At 39.4% G+C, this 27,172-nt stretch overlaps 1 protein-coding gene across 1 annotated transcript in view; it reads left to right on the forward strand.

Annotated features, from left to right (window-relative positions):
* Positions 1-27,172, forward strand: part of b4galt2 (UDP-Gal:betaGlcNAc beta 1,4- galactosyltransferase, polypeptide 2) — a 172,641-nt gene that overhangs the window by 31,167 nt on the left and 114,302 nt on the right. The window lies entirely within an intron of this gene.

Raw genomic sequence — 27,172 nt, forward strand, 5'->3', positions numbered from 1 at the left:
ATGATAAACACATACTGCCTCCACATTACACACACACACACACACACACACACACACACACACACACACACACACACACACACACACACACACACACACACACACACACACACACACACACACACACACACACACACACACACATACCATGTATACATCACTTCAGGGGACATCACATTGATTTACATGCATTTCCTGGAGACTTATCCTAACCTTAACCATAACCAATGCATGCCTAACCCTAACCCTTAACCTAACCAAGTCTTCACCCTAAAATTAATGATCCCCCTTATGGGGACCTCCAATTTGTCCCCATAAGGGAGGTGAGTCCACACACGTGACTGTGTAAACAGATTTAGGTCCCCAAAAGTATAGTAATGCTAGGCCACACACACACACACACACACACACACACACACACACACACACACACACACACACACACACACACACACACTGCTCACTCTCCTCGTGGATTGCTTTGTTTTTCCTCATATACATTTTCAGATATAGACAAAAAGGACAAAGGGAGACAACATGGACTTTGAGGGAGCACAAAATACTAATGTGGCCCCGTAATGTAAACTCAAAAATACTTAAAGAAACATAAAACAGATAACAACATTTAAAAAAGAATAGAAAAGGGCTCCTGCAGTGAATATGGGATGGGAAGGACATTTCCATGGATAGTACCTGTGTGGCAGTTTCATGCAGTATACCATCCAAAGAGTTTTATAAAAACTGATTTTCAAAACGTTTCAATTTTCAAACTTTCTAATTGTGTCGAAGCACGAGCAAAAAGAGACGGGAATCAGGAAGGGAAATTGGGCCAATCCGTAAAAAGTGAATAGAAAATAAAGATTATAATTACTTGCCATCAATATTGACATTGTGAGCGCTTTATCATGCTAACGTTAGGATTTCGGTTTGAAGCATGGTTGTGCGTAGGGCTTTTGACTTTGACACACACACCGAGTCTCAGTTTAGCCGCAGGCCTAGTCAGAAAACTCATAACAGCTCATACTTTAATATGCATACAACTCTAATATATGCCTCTGCTCCTTGAAGGATGTAATAAAAACAAACTCATATATGCACTAGCCTCAACCTGGTTTAATTAGCATGACCTTAAAGAGGAGGCACAATGCCAGAATGCTAACAGGGGAGAAGCAACGGTTTCAGAAGTCAAATCTGGCGCTCAGATCAATCGCATCACGTCTGAATCCCCTGCGCTCTCATGCAGTCGCTGTAGTTTGGAGAGACGATGCAACATTGATGATTTTGTCATGTTCACCACCCTGACAGGTTAGCTTTTAATACATCTAAGTAGGTAGATCTCCGTGTTTTCAGCCAGGGAATTGCTGCACCTTGGAAAAAACATCCACAATGCTTTGCATATATTCATTAGCTGTGTAGAGGGTTGCAGCTGTAATATGCAGCAGCTTTGCAATTGTAAGCCCCCAAAGAAACAACGGAGCAGCTCCTGGATGTGTTTCATGCAAAAAATGTAAGTCTGGTTAAAAAAAGAGAATAGCAGTACATTGGTTATATAACTCTGAGCGGCCTCACGGGGTTTATCAATATCGCTATCTATAGGTCTATGATATATGGCCTGTGAGGTATCTGCGTTTATAGCACACCAATATATAAAGAAGGAAACGCGGGGCTTTTTCTATATACTATGTTCTTTTTTTCAATGTAGTTTATTTAAGACTTCAACATGAATAAATGAAACCTGCAAGAGTGATGATGAGTTGCATCTAAAATATAGGTACTTTAAATGATATAATTAATACATAACATTCACATACATTTATCAACATTAAACAGATGTTCTTTAAACTATGTTGCCAATGTTTTTTAACAATGTTTGGGACCTTTTATATTCTTTACCAACTTTACCTAAGCCTAACCTAAAAATACTTATAGAGGTATATACTTTAAAGAGGTCCAGATATAAATAATCCAGAGTCCATTCTGGGAATTTCACGTGTCCAGATCGGTCTGTCTGTTTACATGGCTGCTATTCACTATGATTATATCTTTCTTCCTCATCCAACTAAACACTACGTTATATCTGCATGTTTAGTATGTATATATTCTCTATTTTCCTCATCCATGGTCACGTCACGCTTGTCTTGTATATAATTCAATGTGCCAACTAGTCCCACCCCTCAATGAATAAGTGTGAACCCTGAACACATGAATAGCTAAATCATTGCCAAGCCCCAGCAATGCAACAAATTACCATCACAATTTAATTATGCATGCCGGAGCACACTCAGAAGTGTTAAGAGATGAGTAGCTTCCGCGGACCATCATGCCTACTGGATTAGCATTGTGAGAGATTTGATGTGGATTAGTTAAAAGGATTATTACCAGTTGTGGCGCACCAGCGGAGTACAAATAATGTTAGGATATATTTGGAATTTGAATGGATAGGATGAGTGCTTATTGCTGCGTCACAGGAACAATGATCTACTAAGGAATTCACAGCTGAATAGGAAATGTCACCTCATCCTACTTACTCTATTTTTGTCATATGATAGGTGGTGTTGCATATTTCTACTTCCACCTGCAAACACTCAAACACAATCAGACCTTCACTTTCTCTCTCTGGTGAGGTGGCTTTTCTTCAGCCAGGCTGCCAATTCTTCCAGTCTGAACCAATTAATGGATTGCAGGGTTCTTACGGTCATTACAAACCTGGAAAAGTCATGGAAATTCAAAATGCAAATTCCAGGCCCTGGAAAACAATATTTTTCCCAAAGTTTTGGAAAAGTCATGGAAATGTAACTAAAGTTGCATCAAATATAATTTATATTTGATCTAATCGCCGAAATAGTAATATAATGATAATAAATACTGTATCGTAATGAAACGTAAAATAGCATTTAACTGACGAGGTATTTTGCTGGTGAGAGATTTTAGTTGCTTCAGCCTGTATAAGCTAGTAAGCCTACTATTTGATTTGTTTTAGAGGCACAACATGTTTCAGACCTTATTTTCCTGTTCCATGTTAAAATAAACAATTTTCAGTCGTACCGCTGAGAGTAATTATTTGGTCCTGGAAAGTTAGGTAAAGGTCATGGAGAAGTCATTGAAAATCATTGAAAAAGTGTATGAACCCTGGGATTGCCATTTGGTAAACTTGAGAGAGATATGCATGATTTCATAATTGTAAAGTATACTATGCTTTGGGATGACTTTGGATTCCAATGCAGCACCAAGGACATTCCCAAATTGCAAAATGCTAATGTGAATCCCTCTGTTGAGGAACATTATAAACAATACACCTGCCTAACATCTACTTGTTAACATGCTGATGTTATGCATTCACACAGAGCCTCTAGCATTCAAGTTTCTTGCACTGGCCTCCCAGCGACACATGCAAACCTGTAATATTTGATGTTGTTTCTTGTGGAACCACCAAATCACATGTTTGAGAATGTCAACATAACGTAGAAAACGCTTTGAAAAAAAACCCTAAAAGGGAAGATTTCCAGTTAAATTTCATGGGTCTTAGGGTTCTAGATATCCACCGTTTTTTAGCTTAAAGGTCCCATGTCATGGCCATTTCCACTGATCATAATTCCATTGTTGAGGTCTACTAGAATAGATTTATACTGTGCAATTTTCCACACTCACATTGGTTTCGCATATGCATCTCTGTAAAGTATGTGTATTCACTCTCTCCACTAAACGGCTCGTTGCAGCTCTTGCCCCCCCCCCCCCCTCCCTGTGAGCCCAGTGTGCTCCGATTGGTCGGGACCAGTCGGGACGTTGTGAATCGCGCTAAGCTCCGTGGAGGTGTGATTTCCTTGTTTAGCGATACACAGCCAAACACAGCCAAACTCACCCTGAGCACACACAAAGTCACAGCCGAAGTAAAAACAATAAGTGTGGCTTGATATTGAGTAAGAAAAAGGTTGATAAACGCTGTGAGAATGGGTCTGCAGAGAGAATTTCGCCGCGATCCCAACTGTCTGTTATCAGCCTGCAGCCAGGGAGGAGAAATCAGCTGAGCTGCCTGCACTGGATTGGTCAATTTGGACCAATCAGCGGGGGGCTTAACGTAACGGCTCCACGGATTGGTCCATTTCGTTCCGGGGACGACATGACATCATGATGTACCCGGAAGAATCAAATGGACAGTGACGTATCTCCAACGAGGCGTTTTGGGGAGATATTTTCTGTTTTAGAGTTTTACTCGCTACATGGTGTACTTTGAGGGTTTTGACTCTGCAGACCGTTTACATGCATAAAAACCTTCATAACACACAAGGGGACGGGTAATAACCGGACAAGCATGACATGTGACCTTTAAATTGCAGCACATGAAGAACTAAGGGACTCTAGTTGGGATGGTCTTTCACAAGTGGATATTTACACCGTAGACTTTGTTGTCTTTAGTGTGAGCAGTTTTGTGCCTTTGTGCTGATTTTTCAAGATAACTGGACGTGATTTATGAGATCAGATAATACATCCTACCTATTGCTGCTCCATGTTTCATGTTAGGTGTAAGGAAGACTAAACATCTCTCAGGTTAATAATTCACCGCAGAGGAATGGGCAATGGAGGCAGAAGAGACAGAACAAATGAGAACCAGGAGCCCAAAATGAGGAAACAATTGAAAAGATAAGGAGAGGAGGAATGGAGGAGGGGAATGAGCTGATGATGAACTGATTAAAGATAATAATAAAAAGAGGAGGAGGAGAGGGGGAGTCGTGAGAAGAAAAATAAAATAAAAAGGATGGTGGAGTGAAGAAGAGTTTAGTATGCCAGAGGCAGCAGCAATATGGTTTCTGTGGAGAAGCCACTTCCTCTAAGGGAAGAATAGATCCATTCAGAGAAGGACACACACAAACACACATATACACACAGACACTCACGTACACACACATGTACACACAGTGATCTAAGTAGGAATTTGTTGCTAATTGGTAAATGGTACGAGCTATTTTCCCTCCGAAATGAGACATTGCATTACATACGAAAATATGCCGAGACCCTAAAGTCCTTGTGTTTGAAAATCGTTTTTTATTCTTAATCTTTTAGGTTTTAGTTTTGTTTTATTGAGCCATCTAGGCGCCAATCAACGCATGTTTCAATTGGATATTTGTTACAGTAACATCAACGGTTTCTGACAAGATGCATGAAATTGAATGCTTGTTTTTAGTGAAACAAATCTGGGTAATTTGACCCCAATTTAGATTTTTTTATTGCATTCTTTCTTGTGTGATGCCATGTGATGATTCGTCTCAATGGATTAGGATAATGTGGCTAACCCCTCTATTCAGGATACCAGTTGATTCACACAGCACTCGGATAAGGAGAAGAAAATGAAAGATGGTTTATTTAGCAGGGTTCTGCTAATATTTGGACAGCATGGCCGTTGTTTGATGTGTCATCTCTGTAGACTTGAGATTTACTCAACAGGTCGACAGACGTCTGGCAAATAAGTTGGATATCAGTCCAAGTTTGTGTGTGAGTCAAAGACGAAGGCAGGGAGAAAGTTGAAAACTGAATTGAGTCAATAGCAGGAATTTTCTTCTAATCATTGTGGTTCTTTAAATTCATCAAATCAAATGTAGTGCATAGTTATTGAGTGAGATGAGAATCCATAATGGTTACATTCATAACACTTCCATTTAGTTCCAGCAGATGTTGGTCAGGGAAGTTATTTTTCTTATCTTGACTTATTGCAGCAGGTCTCAGGTCTGTTTGTCAAAATGTCCAATGCTTGATAGGATCTGAGCAGACTCAGTATCAGCTCTTCCTCATGTGGTGCTTTGTTATCAAGACAAATGTATTTTTTGACACACGATGAGGAGTTTGAACTGTGAATAAATATGTTGGTAAATTGGTGCTTCATGTTGCTGCTAGGTTAATTGTCCTCTCTCTGTCAGACTGTTTGTGTCAACGTGATTTGATATCTGTTCTAATTGTCCTTTCAGATCCTGACTTTCAGGTAGGGTTGCAACATTCCGGGAATTTTCAAAGATGGAAATTTTCCATGGGAATTAACGGGAATTTGTAGGAATAAACTGGGAATTTTCAAAATTGAATATATATAGTTGGCGAAAGTATATTTTAGCATAATCTTGACTAAAACAAACAGATGCACTTGAATATTCATGCCATAGCACACTGCTTACTGCATGGCTATTGAGACCACACCCCTACAGGCACTGTGCATTCCTCCATCACATGCACAGATGAGTAATATTTAAGTCAACATTCCTGTTTTCGTTCTTCAATGAAACAAATAATTGTTCAATAAAATAATTAAAACTTATTTTTTTTTATAATTGAAATAAAAATAAAATGTTGAAATGTCATGTTTTTTGTTTAATTTTGCATCGAATATTTCCAAAATTCCCCAGCTTAACTTCCCATGGAAACTTTCCGGAAATTTACCGGAAACTTTCCGCCCCTTTGCAACCCTACTTTCAGGTCTCTCTTTCTTTTGGAAAATGATTTATGGGGAGTCTCAGTGGCCTTGGGGCTAAGACGTGTAGCAGGTCAACTGAAATCCTGACAGTGTGATTCCTGATGTGAAGCTCTGTTTCATGTCGGACCCCTCTCTTTCTCTCTCTATGTATCCCTTATATCTACCTCTTAACTAGACTATCCTTTGGCGGCAGGAATTGGCCAATAAGGAAGTCCAAAAAAAGAAATTCCTTTCTTTCCAAGTTTAATTTGATTTGTTTGAGCCATGAAGACTTATTTTGGTATATATTGTCTGTCTTTTTGAGATGCTAACACCTGTCTGCTATATTGTAAAAAGCTACAGCAGCCTAGTAATACAAGTCTGTAATGTCCACGTTTTTACTTTTATGAATTAATCATTCTGATAAATGATTAAAATCAAGAACCCATCCAAATTCAGAGATAAACAAAGGTAACATTATATATTTTCTCCAGAAGCTATTAAGATTTAGAGTGGCATATAGGAAAAAGGTCAGAATTAGGCATGCCCTTATCCAATTTCTCGTCATCTTTACTGACCTTTTCGGAGGCTTGCATATATGCGATGACGTCCCAATAAACAGGGTTGCTCTGTCAATGTCACATACAATAATTCACTGTGGTCACAGTGGGCTGCCCACTCAGCTTTTGGTGTCAAAACCTCATGATACACCACATAAAAATGATGGTAACCATAATTTAAATGACTGGATGAAGAGAGCACAGGACTTTGGGATCAGTCAGCAATATTAGAAGTAACCCTGAGCTGAAGATGTGGAATCAATATCGAGAGTATTTTCTCTTTACTAGAAGTACATGCAGTTCTTTGCAGGGTGTGTGCACAGTATTTATGTGTTTTCACTCAGTATAAAAACATATGACACATTGGCAGTAAGGAGGCGATAGTTGGTAATAAATGGTTATGTAGTGATAATAAAGCTGACGTACAGTGAGCTGCGTAAAGTTAATGACACATGTTATCACTCATTTGAAGTGATGCAGCACTGTGACATGCTTTCTTTTGAAGGATGGTATTTATAGCTTGTGTAACCATTTGTATTTATAGCCCATCTTTTCAAATATTTGCCCTGCATGACTTTTACTAAACACCGCTTTCCTGTTGATACCTCGGATTATCTGTCAAGCTCTTTTTCCAGCCTTTTTATGTTTGAGTATATCTTTACGAGGATTTAGCTGTGCCTCCCCAGGGTGCTAAATTACTGTTAGGTTGCATGGTGTGCATGATTAGCTGAAGGAACACGAGTACATCAGGGTGTGATTCACCCAAACTGCTTTCCATCTCCAAGCTGCTGCCTGGGAGCGAGAAAAGGACAACATGTAACGGTTCATCTGGCGAGGATGAAATTACCATTCATTTAAGAAACGGTTAAGGCATTTCATTTTTTCTGAACTGCAATGGAAAGCAACCAGCCAAAACATCAAGCTTGATGATACCTATACTCTTTTAAATGTTATTAGACATTTGAATCAGATGTAGTTTGTCGTGAGGAAATTCAACAGTTACTCATTATGGATTAATTGTTTTAAGGTGTCTATTTAAAAGCTGTCAATTTGAAAGCTATTTCTCTTGTTTAAAAAAACAAATTCTGAAATTATATTTAGGGGCCTTGAAAGTGCAATTTTTCTGATGATTCACTCATTTTCAAGGGGCCCCATTATGCTCTTTGGGGTTTTCCTTTCTCTGTAGTGCGTTATACTGTATAGCACATGAGTCAAACTCAAGGCCCGGGGGCCAAATCAGGCCCTTGGTGGATTTAATTTCGGCCCGCAGGATAATTTGTAATGACTATTAGATCTGGCCCGCCGGTATATTGCACGCACACCTTCACTCAATCCTGAGGATTTCCTCCGCTCAGAGCCTGAGCCCAAACATTGATGAACTTGCACTCAAGATGAGAGTAAACTAGCATCACAGCAAACTGAGTTTCAATGGATGTTTCCTTCTGCACTTTTTTTCTTGCGACAGCAGGACATGTTTGGTTTTCCCTTTGAGGGAAATAGTTTTCTTGAAGCTGTTGTTGGCCTGTGGGAAAATGTAATCATAAGAATTGTCTGAGGAAAAGCTGCAGATAGAGCCATAAGAAATGAATGCAACTGATTATTTAATGTTTAATGTAGTTTTTATAGACAATAATTTAAGCTTTGTTAGTTCCAGGTTTAATATGTGCAATAAGTTCATTTCAATACGTTTTGCAATAAACATTGAACCAGACACTAGTACCGATTTTTTTATTTTGGCCCACTGTGTATTTGAGTTTGACACCCCTGCTGTATAGGTTTGTCATGTAAATGGTCTAAAATCCAAAATCTCGTACCTCACGGAGTTTCTCTCCCACACACTACCATCCCCGCCTTAAACGCCTCCATTGGACTCCTTCGTTTACTTCCGTAGCGAACGGGTGACCAATCACAACAGAGCCGGCCAGCTAACCAATCAGAGCAGACTGAGCTCTGGTTTCAGACAGAGGGTGAACAGAGGTGCTGCTGCACAGGCAGTATGATAACAATAACGACCTTTTTTGACACACAATACAAATATGAACCTGGAAATGAGCATAATAGGGCCCCTTTAAAAACATTGTAATAGATAAAATAACAATAATAATAGTCCTACAAATATATAAAGATTTGGCCAAGCATATTTTAACAAGCAATATTAAGAATGTATCTAATAAATATGTAATGAGTAGTTCTTTAAAATATCATCCACTAGCTAACAGTGCATGGATCTGCTTAATTCAGCTCAGCAGGTAATGGATTGATCACATTGTAAAGTAATTAATCAGAGCAGCATGTTGGAATGCTGCAGGGGAAAAAAGGGGGGAAAATGAATCGATGTGTTTAATAGAAATATACAAACAGATACCAAGAGACGGGGACTCGGTTACACTGATACCCAACCGCACCCAAATTCTGCATGAAAGTTTAGAAGAAATCAATATGACTGTCAAAACCTTTACCAATATGTCTTTTGTGCATCTAGTGTGCGACCTGCCCCCGCTATAAGACATCCACACAGTAAGTATAGTAGGACTACTGTGCACAACACTGCTGGCGTGTTTTATGGACATAAAGCTTCACTCCTGTCAAGTTACAGTAATAAGCACAACACTTGATGACATTTTGATTCATCTCAAACGGCCCGTCACCTGCAGCTCTACATGTAACCGGTTCATTGCGGCTGTAACATCTTTCACCACTGCTCCCTTTACAAGTGCATTTTTAATCTATATCAAGTGTTTTATAGTCAACAGTGATCATCGTCAGTGAAGGACTAGAAGTGCCTTGTACTGTACAGCTTCCCCTGAGCAGCACTTTATATAAGAGCGCATTGACCGCATCGTAAGACACAAACACACACACACTAACAATAACACACTTGTAGACATTTTTGTATTTACACTAGACTTTTGACCTTGCATTCTTTTTTGGACGATATATATTTCCCCAGAGATAATGGTGATAAAACCCTTTTGTTTTGCTGGCAATCTTACTGACAAACAAAACACACATGCACACACATTCTTTGAGAATTGTGTCAGTTCATCTAAATTTAGAGAAGAGGTACTTTGAAGCTGTTCGATTCCCAGACAAATGCTAAAGCCCTGAGCATCGACCCACCTGAGACTGGTACCCTCTCACCTCCTCAGCAGTGTGTGTGTGTGTTTGTGTGTGTGTGTGGGGGGTCAATGCTTCAGACAGGCACTCTGAGTTCCAATTACATCTTCTCAATCTCACTTCAATTACCTGTGAGGAGTTCATGTAGGCCATTAGTGAGACACAGCCTTCTTTTGTTCTACACACATACACACAGACTTGCACACGCAAATGCACTTTACAGACCAGGTAGTTATCTTGGGTAATTGGTGGCCACTGGTTCAGGTGGTTGTTTTTTTAAGTTTTGACTATTGATCATTACACTTACTATTTTCCTGTATTTGCTTATGTACCTTCCCAGTAGGGCTGAACGATATATCGTGTCATGGCGATAACCGCGATATGCGCATGTGCGATATTCACACCGCAGGGACATGCGGTTTTATTTTTTATTTTTTTAAATGCTAACGCACTTTAGCACAGAATTCAAAATAAAGATACCCTTATTACTTATCGAAACTGCACATACAATATATCCGATTAAAGCTGAGACTCCACAGATTATTTAAGTATAGTATCATCACTAAGCGATCCGATCTCGTGACAGGGGAAGCAAACACAGACATCACAACACGTACCTTTACGGAGCTTTTACGGGAGATCGTCTCACCGTAGCTGTCAATCTGATCAAAAGACGTGTTCAATGGCATTAAAACGAGAAAAAATGCGGCTGAATGGGTTGATCCATAGGTTAATAATGTATCTGTGGCTTTGAAGCAATTGTTTATAATCCATAATTCCATTTATATGTAAAAATCGGAGCACAAAAATTTGCTGCTAATGGTAGCCACCAGAGTGTATGCAGCTTCCGGTTTTGGCTACGCTTCACTCTCACTCCTTATTTGTTCATGTGTTGGTGTGTGTAGCAGTAGCGTAGGCAGAAATGTACTTTAGGGTGGGCCTGTAAAAAATAGGGTGGGTCAGATTTTTCTTCTGCGTATCAGAAGCTAACAACAATCCTTGCCGGTACCGGTGGCAGATTACTTTTAGAATACTTTTGGAATACTTTATTTTTCCATAACAGGTATGTTTTGGGGAACAGGAGACACGTATTTATTTTAGTTTTAATGGCTTATCAAGAGCACAAACACAACATCTTGGTGTCATTCTGGACAGCTCTCTCATCTGCACCCACATAAAAAACATCACCCGGACTGCATTCTTTGTACTGTCTTAAAACCTTTCCTTAGAATATGTTATGAATTGTAAGGTGTCCTTGGGTGCTTTGAAAGGCGCCCCTAAATAGAATGAATTATCATTATTATTTATTATTATTATCTGAAACGATGTAATAACTTTTAAAACTTTTTCCAGTCACTTGCCCCATGCATTCAGCAGCAGCAGGCCATTCACTTTGATTTCATCCCGTTATAAATTACTAATACTAATAAAGGACTGGCTTATCTATAGCCAGTTGAGTAGCACTTGAAATGTTTGGCTCTATGAAACCTGATGTACTTATATGATTCCGTTTTCTTCAAGGTTGTGTCTTCCTGGTCGAATGTATTTATTGTAAGTCGCTTTGGATAAAAGCGTCAGCTAAATGCAATGTAATGTAATGTAATACATTTCATCATTTCGACAATAAAGAAATGCTACATAAACGTTATCTTGCACATTTTAAATATCTCCGTTTCTAACTTTCAATATATTTTAAAAGAGATCTCTCTCTCTAATCTGCGTGCGGGGGCGGGGCCTCACAGACACGCTGCATGCATCTCGCTCACAGACATGCTGCAGCGCTGTGCAGTGTGCACACAGTTCTGCCGGTAATGAATATTACATTTTGTGAGGAAACTTTTCCACCAATAATTACAATAAGTATTCCAAAATGTATTCACTTCAGGTTTACGAAAGTAACTGTAATCAGATTACTCGTTTTTCAAATGTAACGGCAGCTGAATACACTTGATTTTTGTATTCTGATTACGTAACGCCGTTACATGTATTCCGTCACAACCCAACCCTGTGTATATCTGTCCGGACTGTCCACCAGCAGATGAAAAACACCCACCTCTCCCCCTCTTCCAAGGGACGAGGGAACCGTGCGGCAGAGTTTCCGTTAACATTTCTTCTGACAGCCCAGCAGCAGGAGAGGTGGGGAGAGGGAGGCGGGGCTATTTCATCGTTATCAGAACATGATCGTATAGATCGCTGCTAATTGAGGGCAGTGGGAGCTATTCTTGGAGTCTGGCTTTAAAAAAAAAACATTAGTGAACTTTGAGCCATCATTTATTTTGCAGAAAGCTCTCTGCCTCTCTCACGTTATTATGGCACGCGCCGGAACCAACAATCCGTTTTTTACCGTAAATGAGTTCGGTTCACAGGATTTTTTTTTTTTTAAATGACACCGAAGCTTTCTCAGGGTGGGCCAAATGAGTAAACTGGGTGGGCCTGGGCCACTGGTGTGTAGAGCTGGGGTGGGGAACCTTTTTCCTCTCAAGGGCCATTTCAATTTTTACAATATCATCAGAGGGCCGTACAAATTATTGACCTCTGCTTAAAAAAACTAAAATCACAGCCCATTCATTTCATTCTGTGCAAAGAAAAAGCAACCTCTTAATCCAGATATCTCAGCTTTTCATTAGTCAAACCTTATTTTGTATTTATATTTGTTTTGTTTATGATGTATTTGGTCCATGTGGTGTTACCTAAATATCAGATATTGCCCTTTTTCTGTTTACTTGTTTGCCCATTAGAGATTAACCCAATAGAGATTCAAACCCCCTCACCGCCATGTGATGCCAGTCAGCTTAAAAGAAAACCCCCTGTTGTCACACCTGGACAACAGACTATGACATAATCACAAACAGTTCACAAACTAATTTAATTCCTTTTAAACTGCCAACATCTCACTCAGCGAGCGATGCCGCTGCCCGCTGGTTTTTAAAGGAACAGCGAGAAGTCAGCGGCTCGCTGTAAATCATCCTTGTTATTTATTTTGTTGACAAAGCTTGTTCTTCTTCCAGTTTTATTTGCTGTAGATTCTGACTTGTAAAAGTTCCCTGTGACATTGGTCAAATGCAATGTTTAATTATACAGTGTTTTACAAATATTCTCAGTGAACAAATGAAAAACTATTCATTTCCATGGTTTTGGTTTTTGATAATAGACATACACAGTGATTGCGTTAAACTGGACAACTGCTGAATATCATGATTAAAATAATAATACAATAAATAAAGTGTTCTAGCTGAAGTTAACCAAAAAGTCTCAAACTATGCTGTGTTGGGTGCTTGAAATTGAGGAAATTGGACCTGGGAAATCCTGGAAAAGTCCTTGATTTCGATGTATAAGAAGGTGTGGGAACTCTGAATTCTGTCGCCAACATCTCTGTCTGTACTCCTGGAGAGCTCTTAATCCAGATATCTCACCATGACTCGCGTATGTATGCACAACGTGCACGGTGTGGCATGACCACCAAAACAGAAAGATATGGACACAAGATGTGTGCAAATGTATTTCGTTTACATGTGAACATGATTTAAGTGGGGGGGGGACCTAACCTCCTCTAGGGGGGGTCCGGGGGCATGCTCCCCCGGGAAGATTTTTTTTTTTTTTAAATGTTGAAGTTAAAAGCATCAATCTGGTGCACTTTGAGAGCAAAATTAGGAGATCTATGGATACATCTCTCAACACCCATATGAAACAGAACTGGAAGCAGATTTATTTTTCTTTATGAATATTTGACAAATCACTCCCCTTTCAAACTATATTCTTCTTTATTAATTCTTCTTTATTCTTCTTAACAACTTTTTTTTACTGTCATATAGTATTTTATACCTGTTAAACCTATACTTTATTCTCTTATTTTTTTTATAACTATAATGATCATATAAAGATGTGCCTTTACCTCACTGGTTGTAGAAAAAGCGTCTTATATTTGTTAGCATAGCATAGCTAGCTATCCAGATGCTAATAACAACACAGTTATTGACTGTCTGATCAGTATGACAGATGAACAGATCGCCACTGGGCTTTCAACTAAAGACACAGACACGCAGAAACTGCGGCATGTGTAAGGCTCCTTATCGGTACTGCAATTTCTGAAGTGCTGGAGTGGCGTTCTGGTGCTCTCTGTCAGAACTGCACCCCTGTCAGTCGAGACATATACCACGTGATGACACGTTAGGCTCGTGTTGTGTTCAAGGACCCTGACCGTGGCCAGGAAAAACAGGCACTCGCTTGTTTAATTTTTTTGCGGTCTAGATTTCTTAATTATTTTATTTTTTGCGTGTGTTTATAAATTACCTCGAGGTGAATTAACTCAAACACGTCATGTTACAATTATTTTGCTGCTTGCTACAAAAGGAAAACTTGTGCGACTCTCATGTCAGGGGTACTTGAGTGAGTGACATGCAGGCTCTGCATGCACAGCAAACCACCAATCACAATCATTCTTGATCAGATCACAGCAGGCCCCGCCCCGCTAGTTTGCAGACCATCAAAACACCGGTAAAAAATGAGCGAGGCACAGGAGGACAATACCTTCATCCGGTTAAATATAGTTAAAAAACCGCAATATATATCGCAGGGGGGAAAAAATTGCAATGTCAGTTTTTTTCAATATCGTGCAGCCCTACTTCCCAGCTACAGTCAGTGTTAGTTGGAACTTTTGTCTGGTTACAATTGTAGGTATAACACATGTGCGAGCATACTTGCCAACCTTGAGACCTCAGAAATCGGGAGTATTTCAAAACCACCGCGGGGGGATCGCCGGAGCTGTTAGAACTGTTAAGCGGGGGAACTGAACATACACATGCTTATTGTAGTTGTAAGTGCAATGCCTTGCTGCCACAGGAAAGGAGTGAGCAGAGGGTAGAGTTGTCGATTCTTGTTCTGTTTTCTGTGACTATCTTCCTCACCATGCTGAACACCCTCTCAGACTTTCAGTTGCGTGCGCTACCAAAGAGCAAAGAGACGCGCTACCATGGAAACCAAACAATGGTGTAGCTGTATTAAAGTCCAAGTGGAAACAGTCGTTTGTAAATCTGATTTTGTCAAAAATCGGGAGAAATATGATCCCGGGAGGAAACTGGGAGAGGGCAATGAAATCGAGAGTCGACCGCGCAAATCGGGAGGGTTGGCAAATATGTTTGCGAGTAAGAGTTTATCTTAAACACCTGAGAACAAAAAACATCCTCCTGTTTAATGGCGGCTTAAAAAATACCCAAGTAGCTATTTGAACAATACATTTTTAAATGAATAGGAGGTATTTCTGAAAATGTGGCCCCTATGCTCATAGTTATTGTATCAAATGGCTAAATAGGGTAAAGCTGTCATTATGTGTAGTATATAATTATCATTGTTTGTGAAGCACGGCCAGCAATGCTGATGATATCTTAAATATAATGCCTGTCCTATATTTATATATCTTTGTAATGTAATTATTCATTATTTATTCATGTTTTAGCTTTTTTTCATTAGTCAAACCTTATTTTGTATTTATATTTGTTTGGTTTATGATGTATTTGGTCCATGTGGTGTTACCTAAATATCAGATATTGCCCTTTTTCTGTTTACTTGTTTGCCCATTAGAGATTAACCCAATAGAGATTCAAACCCCCTCACCGCCATGTGATGCCAGTCAGCTTAAAAGAAAACCCCCTGTTGTCACACCTGGACAACAGACTATGACATAAACACAAACAGTTCACAAACTAATTTAATTCCTTTGAAACTGCCAACGTCTCACTCAGCGAGCGATGCCGCTGCCCGCTGGTTTTTAAAGGAACAGCGAGAAGTCAGCGGCTCGCTGTAAATCATCCTTGTTATTTATTTTGTTGACAAAGCTTGTCCTTCTTCCAGTTTTATTTGCTGTAGATTCTGACTTGTAAAAGTTCCCTGTGACATTGGTCAAATGCAATGTTTAATTATACAGTGTTTTACAAATATTCTCAGTGAACAAATGAAAAACTATTCATTTCCATGGTTTTGGTTTTTGATAATAGACATACACAGTGATTGCGTTAAACTGGACAACTGCTGAATATCATGATTAAAATAATAATACAATAAATAAAGTGTTCTAGCTGAAGTTAACCAAAAATTCTCAAACTATGCTGTGTTGGGTGCTTGAAATTGAGGAAATTGGACCTGGGAAATCCTGGAAAAGTCCTTGATTTCCATGTATAAGAAGGTGTGGGAACTCTGAATTCTGTCGCCAACATCTCTGTCTGTACTCCTGGAGAGCTGTCACTCAAAAGGTACATTGGGCAGATTGTCATAATCAATACAGCAGCATTGCATTAGCAGCAACACATGCTCTCATCTTATCACTTCTGATCTCCTAACAGGGGAAATGAAAACTGCCTCGACCCTTCACACTCCAGTTTGGAAAGAGGATCCGCGTTGGGTGCATTTCATCATAACGACATCATCTGACCGTGCTTCGTATGGATGTGTCAGAGCGAATTACAGCACTCACATAACCAACCCGTGATCTCAGAGATAAAAACCCAGAGTTAAGTCTGTGTAGCGCTGCACATGCTAGTCCTGAAATCTTTGATCGTGAGTCTGTCAGAGCCCGGAGATGTCTTATGTTTCATTTAATCTTTTTACATTACCGTTACCATTGCTGTGCATATAAATTACCTCGCTGTTGTAACACTAACTTACAATCCGCTGTCAGCTGTCAAAACATAGCTTGCTAGAGAGATCGCATCCCAACTGTTTCCTAAACCTCTTATGCCTTCTGTCCCTCTGCTGGAAACACAGTTTCCCTCCTGCTGTACTCCATGTCCCAATTTTTCCTCTTTTCTTTTGGTAAAGCCTTCATGTTCTCTGTGGGTGATCAGCCGCTGATGCTCACAGTTTCCTCTGACATGTGCAACATTGTCTAATCAGCCCGGGGTTGTTGTTGTTGTCATTTTAAAAAGTTCTGCATCAAGAGGAGAACCGGCTGGTTGTTCAGGCAGCAGGCCTGGTATTTGAGATGATTGGAGCTGATGAGGCTTAAAGCATTCGATACAGAAATAGCTTTATAAGGCCTTTGCACAACAGCTTAAGTTCATACACGACATTTGACCTTTGTTAAGTATGTGAACTTTTAGAATCAGACACATGTTTGTTGACTATTGAGGCACCAACATGACATTTTGAGGGATATCACGAAGGATCCATTTTGAAGTCTCTTTTTGGCGAAATAATCTCTCTTTTCATTTTATTCCTTATTTTGTCTTTGTCATTTCAATAAACAGTGCAAATGTGCCATTATAACATCCATACATTAAAATATTTTAAAATGACAGCTATAGAAGAAAAAAAAAATTGATCAACAAATTGCATTACTTTATTTTATGCATTTATTACCTGTGACAGCACACATTAATCAACATTAATAAGATGTGTCAGACGCCATAACACCATTTTTTAATATTTATTTCCAGGGCAGGTTGATGTAAGGAACAAACAAGAAGCAGACAAAACAACTTAAAAGCACATTTATTATGTTAATTAAGTGCTAAAGTGACTAATAGGTTCAGCCATTCTTCCCATACATATTTAAAGAGACAGGGATACATTATGTATCAAGTAACAATATCTCATTGATGTAACTCATTCATCCTATCATATATTAAGGTGCCTGATTATTGACTCTGTGTAGAAGATTTGTCTGGACTTAATGGAAATGATAGTTGTTCCTTTGAACTACTTTTGGACATTTTCAAAATTCAAAATGTTTGGCATGCTTTTTAGTTTTTTACTATCTAGTCAAGACCTCGGTTTCTTTGATGTATGCGTGTCTGCTGAGGCACTGATTCACTTATTATAAGGAAGATTTCACTCCCAGATTGTATCAAACACCTGTAGTTGGTGTAATCATTACATAGTAAGAACCTTTCAGGGGAAATTAAAGATCTTAGGTTATCTCAGATGGAGCGTGGATCATTGCAAATATCCTTTCCCTTGTTACCTGTTCTTTCAGGACAGAGGGGTGTTGGTGGCTCATCTCATCATCCCTGCATACACAGCAGAACTCATCAATAAAGAGCTTATTAACTGTCATTTTCAGACCATGTCTTGTTTATATTTTCCCAATTCAACACACAAAGTCCATTGTTGTTTTTAAATTTGAGAGCCAAAATGCAGCAGAACGATATTTTTATAACAGTCATATTTCATTCCTTTCATCTAAATCAAAGTAGAGGATATTTAGAAAGACACACACACACACACACACACACACACACACACACACACACACACACACACACACACACACACACACACAGATGATGTGCTGCACCTTGTAGCAGAGCTGTCAGAGCTTGTTAATTGTTTAACAGTCATGATGTAATTACATTTAGAGGGCCGACTAGTGGAAGATATTTCTCAGCACTGCCTTGAGTGTACAATACTTCTCCTACTATTCTTCTACTTAGCGTAAAAAGCTGCTATTCTTTTTTTGCAAATATTGTCTACAATGTTAGGCAAGCACCTTATCTTGCTTGTTTGCAAGTAATAGAGTGGTGCGGGAATGAGTCCTTAAACCTAGAAATGTGTTGGCATTGTTCCGGTTTGTATAGTCAATAGATTGTTCAATGTGGCCTTAAATAAGGTAGTTAACACAAGCCCAAGAAATCCTTAGTGTTTGTTCTATGACATCAAATATGTCAGTGATTTTTCTTTGAATGTCGTTGAATATGACATTTTGAATTGAATGTCTATTGGTGTTGCCATTTGCGTGTTTCTTAAATTCATCACATTCAGGGCATGTTTGACAATGTGATGCATATTGGAAAATACGAAGACAACAGTGAGTGAGTGCTTTTATTGATTGCAAACAAGTCCTTTGAATGAAACAACAAAATATGTATGACTTCAGATATCTTTTATGCCCCATAATAATCACAGTTGATCTGACACTTTTAGTTGAATTGAAGGGCAATGACTACAACATGAGGGTGAGTCAGGGATCATACGTGTTAGTAGGACTTATTTGGTTGAGGTACACTTTGCTTTCCATTACTGTGTCTCTAAATAACAACTGACAAAAAGTCAAACCAACGCGGGCTCATACTTCAGGGATGCACGTACTGTATATTTAATATGCTTGGCAACAATCAAACGCACCATACTGTATTTACCAATTGTGTCATTTACATATGGCCAGGTCTGCATTGTTCTGCAGTGTGGGCAGGCAGCAGAAGCTTGAGTGATGATTTCTCACCTCATCCTACGTCTGTCATGTCCGTCTGTTCACTGAGGGGAAGCCGGATTAATTTTGCCCGTAATTCAGCTGGTGCAAGACCTGACAAGCATTTTGTCAATAGTTGTTTTTTTAACAATGGGGCAGTTGAAAAGGTTTACTTTGTCAGTATGAGTATGCTTGGTACTTATATTTCTATGTTTGTTCAAAATACTTTATTTATCCTAAGGGGAAATTAGGTTTTGTGACTGTAAGATAAATAAAATAAAATAGAATACAAATATGTACATGAATATAAAGTAAAAATGTCTAATAAAAAGATAAAATAATATGTATTCAAACCTATGAAGTTGAAGTACAAGTGTGCACATAACAATTGATATGTACAAAATGGATGTTCATTCTGAATTGCACTTATTTCTTTATATGAATTCTTAACTCTAGCTTGAACACTGAGCTTTGTAAAGACAGTCATGTGGGCCAGTGATCCCTCAGGTCTCAGAGGGTTCATTTATTGTAGTTCTTGTACAAACGAGATGAACCCAAAAAAGGATTAACCACCTTACCACAAGAGACGTGTTCATTTTCTAGTCATTTGAGCACACAACGTGGTGCGTTATACGCAGCTTTTACATGAAGATGTCCATATTTCTGTTGTAAAATAAAAAAGCTGCGACATGAAAATCATTGAACACCAGATTGCCATTGCACGCTGAGTATTGAAGTGCACTGGATACAAAGGAACTGCTCCAAATGCTGTGAGTTTCAATAGCTGGTTTCCAGGCTATTGAGAGAAGATCCAGGACGATGTATTTCCATGGTACCTGTATTTAGGTCACAGCTTAAAACTGAGTCATACCTTTATCTTCTCCCTCTCTCTCGCCTTCACACATTAGCACATACTCATGCGCACATATGCTGCACCAATGCACAGCACACATACATTTTCACATGTATTGGGTCCAAGCCACGGGGGAAACAACTCCCAGGAAACCTCCCTGAACAATCAGTATATGTAGAAATCAGCCGACTGAAAGAGGAAGGCGGTATGAAAACGTATTTTGATCACACCTCACAACCCACAGCAGCATCATATGATTTCCTCTTTAGGTAAGTTCATCTTAATGGTGTGGTATTGTGATATTTGTATCAACAAATCCTCAAAAAGGGCTTAAAGATCCAACGTACATGTATTTGCAGTGGAGCCACAGCCTGATATAAGGGGGCGTAGTCCTATGCATTTCTCTATTGTGAGAAAAATAATGAGCCATATTGTGTCACTGAACTCATAAAGTATGGAGAGGCAGAATAACATTGTTATTGTTTTCATGCTTTGGCACTGGTTAAGCCGTGCCTGGAGGCATTTACCCATGTTTTCATCATGTCCGTCTGTCTAAGATAAGAGATAAGATAAGATGGTACTTTATTGATCACAATTTGGGAAATTGTTTTTGTTGCAGCAGCATAAAAGGCATTGTACAATAAAACAAAACAAGAATAGAAATAAAATAAAATAGAAAATGTACATGTAGATATTATATATGTATATCTGATACTTGTGAAGTTATTATATCAAGGATGAACTAAGTAAGGGATAATGTGCTGCGACGCGGTCATTATGGGGAAAAGAACACCGACAGGCTGATCAGGAGCCCGACGCGAAGCGGAGGGATCTAGATCGGCATGCCGATCTAGATCATGCCGATCTAGATCCCTCCGCTTCGCGTCGGGCTCCTGATCAGCCTGTCGGTGTTCTTTTCCCCATAATGACCGCGTCGCAGCACATTATCCCTTACATGGCGGTCAAAGGTCAATGCCACATGTTTTTCGACAATAAATCATTAAATAATATCCTAATTGAGACAATTTCATCAGGGGAATAAAAGGAGTTAAAGTTTATTCACACATACAAATATGTCACTAGGCAACTAGGAGAAGAGAAGAATAAATTAGGGTTTGGTTTTAATTTGATTTATTATATTTAGTCGAGGATTTAAAGAGACTGAGGGCACAGACTTGTGGGTTTGGGACTTGTCCACAGCCGAGCCAACCGTCTGGTTTGGAAGTGATCCCTCTTTCCTCTTGCCCTAATTAGACAGAGATACTGGATCAGCCTCGCAGCGTTTGGACGGGGACTCGGCCATCTGTGTGTTCAGTATTGTTGTTTCTTTCCCACAACTCTTCTGTCACACGCAGATGTTCCGGTGTTTAGCGCTGCCTCGTGCTCTCTTATAATCCAATACAGTACAGAGCTTTAATCAGCAATTTATTTTCTTCCATCATCTGCTACCTTTTGTATCAGATTATTGAAACACCCTTTCAAGCTTTAAGGCTTTATTTGTGTACTTAACTAAGTACTACCATAGTAGTGACGTTGATTTATCAATTATTCTATCGAGAAGAAATCTGCAATTAGAAAGAAAACTCTATATCGCCCATAAGGAGAATTGATGTATTTTTTTTAAAGGGAACCCGGTGGATTTTATAACCACGAGTAGGGCCGATGTTTTTATACATAACTTTCTTTGATTACAAGAACACTCCACAGGGAAGATATAAGTTGGAATTGCAGTAAAAACACAGAAATAAAACTCTTTAAAAGAGTGTTTGCATCTTTGGAGGGATGTTTTTTTGCTTTATTTTGCTTTTATTTTCTCTTTTTAAAGCGGTGCAGCCAAGAGTTTGAAATGTGTTTATTTATTTATTCTTGATTTTAAGAAGACAGGAATCTGTTTTGGACTCTTCCAACATTATGAAGACACTTCAGTAATTATTAATTAGAGTTATCCTGTAGCTCCCAGGCATGAGCAGCCTACTTCTTTCCTCCTAGCAGGAGAAGGATGAGTGAAGGATAATGAGAGGGGCAGAGAACATGAGTAGGGGCTACATAAGTTAAGCGTCAGGTTTGGGGAAAATAGGACCCAAGTGCAGTTTTAAAAAGGACTAAAAAGGTAAGGTAAAAAAAAGCGAGCTTTATTTAGAAAAAAAGCCGAAGGCATGAAAAAACAAGAAACTAATTAACAGAAACAAAACTGGGGAGCACGACAGACAGGAACCAACTTACAAACGGGAACAGGCAGGAGACACGGACAAGCATAGCCGACAGGTAGCAGGGACATGAAGTGACGACGAACAGACATGGAACACAGCGGAAGACAAGACTAAATACACAGAAAGGTAATCACAGGACAAGACACAGCTGGGCAGGGGAGGCAGAAACACAAGGGCAACAGGTGAACACAATCAGACACACCAGGGAAACTAACGACAGGAAGGCAAACACAGGAAGTAGGATCAGACAAAAAACAAGGAGGAAAACATTTCAAAAATAAAAAAGGTGGAAAATGAAAACATAAATCCAAAACCATGACAGTTAAGGATGGAAAACATGAGGGAAGAAAGAAAATAAATTGTGGGTTTAGGACTTCTGTTTCCTCCCTGTATCTTCAATATACTTACTTTATTTATCTTGGCCTCTTAATGTTTCTGTATTTTTTTTTTTGCAAAGCTGATTTAATGCTGTCTTGTCTTCGTGTAATGCCGAAGTGTAATCCCAATGAGTATAAAGGAAAAAGAAAGAAAATCCTTCACTTCAAAAGTTAAACTAATTGATCAAACAATAAGCCTTTGGTCTACCGGGGAAACATGCCATGCATTCTCAGACATTTGTTTTTACACTGAAAATAACTGCTTGAATGAGCGGTGAGATTCAATTAAAACATTTATGTTGGTGGCAAGAAAACCAAAACATTGACTGAGAGAAGGTAACATGCTCTGTAGAGCTGTGGGAACTACAGGCGGTTATTCATTCTCCATAAGTCAGTCACAATGAGCAACCATGAAATGTTGTGATTGTATGCTTAAAAGCTAAAACGTATACAAATCAAAATGGTTTTCAATAATCTTTTGTCCATGTTTGTTATTTGTTTTCAACCGTGCTATCTTCTGTGGGGTAGTTGGATGTACAGGCTCTGTTCATGTGTGTTGTTTCCAAAATGGCTAAAGTAACAAACTCAAACGGTTGGGAAATAAGAACAACATTTCCCTCTGTGGTGTAAATGTAGAAAGTTGCAGTAGAGTACAAGTACTTCCATTTGGTAGTCAAGTAAAATACTTGGCTTAATGTCTGTAGCTTCATTCCACCACTTGATATTGAAGTATTTTCGGGGCTGGTTAGATATTGTATTCCTGTATTTGACTCGACACAACTCATTTTACTGTAATCAGATGCAGATGTAATTGATCTGATTCTTCTATTTTCGTATAGTACCGGCATCTGAAATGAGCAACTCGGAAAAGTTCAAAGCTACTTCATCAGACTTTCTCCCTCAGAGTTATACATAAATTCATGAAATTCAGGAGTTGAAGCTCTTTGGCTTTTCATTCCTGTCAAGAGACGCAATTTATTTATACTCTCTCGGTAATTGAAGTTTAAATAAGCTGAATCCATTACTGATGTTATTACCCTGCAATGAAGCAGCACTCACTCTGGATTTTCCTTGGATGAGTTTCTGTCATCATGGCTTCGTGTGAAATGATGATCTTCTCACAGGGATCTATCGAAAACTAGAGAGCATGAACACTGCTGGTCTGTTCACCTTAACATGTTTAACAGAAGAGTTGTGACCAGTGAGTTCAACTGGATTTAGTCTTGGAGCTGCATTAATTGTACTCAATTCAATTAAAGTGCGACACACGTTGAGCCTTTATTCATGGAGAGTGTCCAAGACTTTCATTTCGGATCGTTGATGCAACAAAAACCTAAAAAAGCTCTTTCTCGATGGATTCCTTCTGAGACTGTGATAAAACCTTGACCTCCAGCTCTACCATCACTGATCTGCAGAATCAGCGTAACAATGTATCACGTGAGTGTGACTTTTTTTTTTTTTTTTTTTTAAATGAAGCAGCAGAACGAATATGAACGCCAGAGACTCTGCTGTTGGATGAAATCCCACAGCCAGATTGTCTCTGTGATAAAGTTGTCACTTCTGCCAGTATCTCTGGCAGGAAAGTATCCAGTTGGATGCAGTTCTGAAATGCAATTTTGCTCCAAAAAACAAAAATGAAAAGTTGTTAAACTGTTGAGTCGAAACGCCTTGACAGCTCTTGGAGGCAAAAGAAGAATACTTACACAACATAACTACAGGAAATGATACAAATACGTCCAGTAAAACAACTTGGAAATTAAAGACTTGTGACTTAGCTTAACTTGGGACTTGACTTGCGTTCACTATAGCCTTGACTTGACTTGAATTGACATAACCTGAGACTTGACCTGCCCAAGAAAACTTGGGCCTATATTATCAAAATGTTCTGCTTGTCCGTTCTCTCAAATAGTTTTAATGAAACAATCCAGTAAGGAAAATAAATACAACTGTAGCCAAGGAGCCTACTGCCAATACCTCACAGTCTTCCAGACAGAGGAGTTCAATATTGTTCAAACCTGTATTATAATATGTCATAGTATTAACAACTGTTTTGAATTGTTTAAGCATCGGATACAAATATTTGCACGTTTAAGAATGTTTGTGGAAAATATAAAAAAATGAAATGTTTTCTTTGTTCCTGTCACGGATGAGTGAAGGAAGCAGGACCCAAATGCAGATAACTCTTGAGAAACCCTTTATTCCAAGGATACAGACAAACACAGAACAGAACACTCTCCGGTGAACTCCGTCACCAACAAACAATGACCCAACACTGAACACAGACAGAGACAAGACTAAATACAAGAAGGGGTAATCATGACAACGAGAAACAGCCGGGCAGGGGAGGAGAAACACAAGGACAACAGGTGAACACAATCGGGTAATCAGGGAGGGAAACAGACAGAAAGCAGACAGGCAGGAAACGGGGGTGAACACTTAACACAATAAGACAGGAAACCCAAAGACAAGAAAAACACCAACACAGACAAAACTACAAATGTGACATAACATGTGAATTGTGACAGTTCCATATTATCCAGGGTTATTGAATAGGTGTTCTTGTTTCACTTCGCATTGCAGAGAGACAAAGAGAGAGCAAATCAGAACAGGTCATTGGTACTGTTTTGCAAAGAGGTTTAGTAAAGAAAAAACGTAATGCGTTAATACGTAATTATCACTAATTGTTTTTTATTGACACTTTTTAATCCCGCAGTTCGATTTGTTTTCATCTTGTCACTTTCACTCTCTCTTCCCCTGCATGTTTGACTCTTTCTAATTCCCTTTTGCCTTCATTTCCCATCCCTCCACCCATCCATCATCGGTGATGCGTCTGCCACACAGCTTATCAAGTCTAGCAGAGCTCAGGCTATGCTAATGTAGTGCTTGTGCTGTCATAAACAGTCTGTGTCCCCTGTTTGCATGGCTTAGCAGACAAAGAGTGATGCTCCTTTCCCAACCTCTTCACATGTCTGGCATCTGTTTTCCTCTAACCGCCCACTTTGGTTTTGTAGTTTGTTTTCGCATCGGTGGTTACATTTCCAACTCGTATGCAGATGTTTCACTGCTAATTGTTCATGAGACCCCTGAGTTGTAGCTGCATATACGTTGTACAGTTTGTACAGCTCTAATGTTCAACAGTTCTTTATTTTCTCATACTGCTCTTTTTCTGTTGTGATTGGTCGCTTAGTGGTCCCGTCCCTTAGTCTATCAGATACAAAGTGTTGGAGCGCTAGCCAATAGAAGCGCAAGTGTAGCAGAAGTACACAAAGGAGTCCAGTCAAGGGATTTAAGGCAGGGGGGGAGTGTGCGGGAGACAAACTCCCTCTGGAGGGAACCACAAAAAGCAGAACAGGGCCTCTTTTAAGATGAAGATTCAGTGTTGAAAATGTCTCACAGAGTAGAAATACTGTAAAAAGATAACAGGAAGCTGTGGTGAAACCATGTTTTTGCAGGACTCACGGCCCGTCTACACTACAGGCATCGAAAAATGCTTTCAACGCTTCGCCCATTCACTTGAATGGGGTGACGTAGTTGATTTAGAATCCTCGCCGAACTGCATTGTGGGGAGCGGAGCGTGGCTTTGCAAGCATCGTGAGCATCAAAAGTTGAGCAATGTTCAACTTTTGAGGCTCGATGCTTGGCATCAGCCAATCAAATCATGCGTATGCAAATCTGACAGTACAAGCGCTAGCCAATCAAACCGCGTGTATGCTGGGAGAGAGTACGCAGGTCATTTCCTCATATTCAAAAAAATGGAGCGGTAGTGAATCACCCGGTGCTGTATGATCAGTCTCTGTTCATCTACCGGGATACAAACCGGAGGAGCGAGGCATGGAGGGAGGTGGCAGAGACAGTGGATGAAACTGGTAGGTTTTCGCCTGTTTGGGGATTTTATATCCAGTTTACTTCGTTTTAACATTGCTATTGCTTTGTATGCCGGGGGCGGGAGATTACTGATTGGTTGTTGGTCGCCTTGGGCAGCGTGAAATCGCCAAGCCTCAGACACGCCCAGCTTCAAGATGTTTTGATGCCTGTAGTGTAGACGGGCCGTTAGACAGCATGATGTATTCCAGCAGCTTTTTGTGTCAGGCTGCCATTTGAATATCGGCCCATACTGTAACACCTGCGTCAGCAAATGTCTGTCAATTCATCACATTCAAATAGTCCTTCTCACTGCCTGACATAATCCCCACAACAATGGACACTCTTTTTGTCTTTTCAACCCCAGCTGACCTGTCCTTAAAGTCCAACGTGAGCAAAATATGTTTCAATACAAAGCTTGAAATTCGTCGATGCTGGCTGATCACTTGTAGTTTAAAACATTGTATATTGAAATGTATACTACAGTTAAGTCTGTCTTTCAACAGCAAAAACGGCATTATGCCTCAAAATGCTGTAATGCAGTCACAGAGTATTAGAGAGAATAAAATACAAGAAACAGTAT

Source organism: Pseudochaenichthys georgianus, chromosome 17 (assembly GCF_902827115.2).
Source record: "Pseudochaenichthys georgianus chromosome 17, fPseGeo1.2, whole genome shotgun sequence".
Lineage (NCBI taxonomy): Eukaryota > Metazoa > Chordata > Actinopteri > Perciformes > Channichthyidae > Pseudochaenichthys > Pseudochaenichthys georgianus.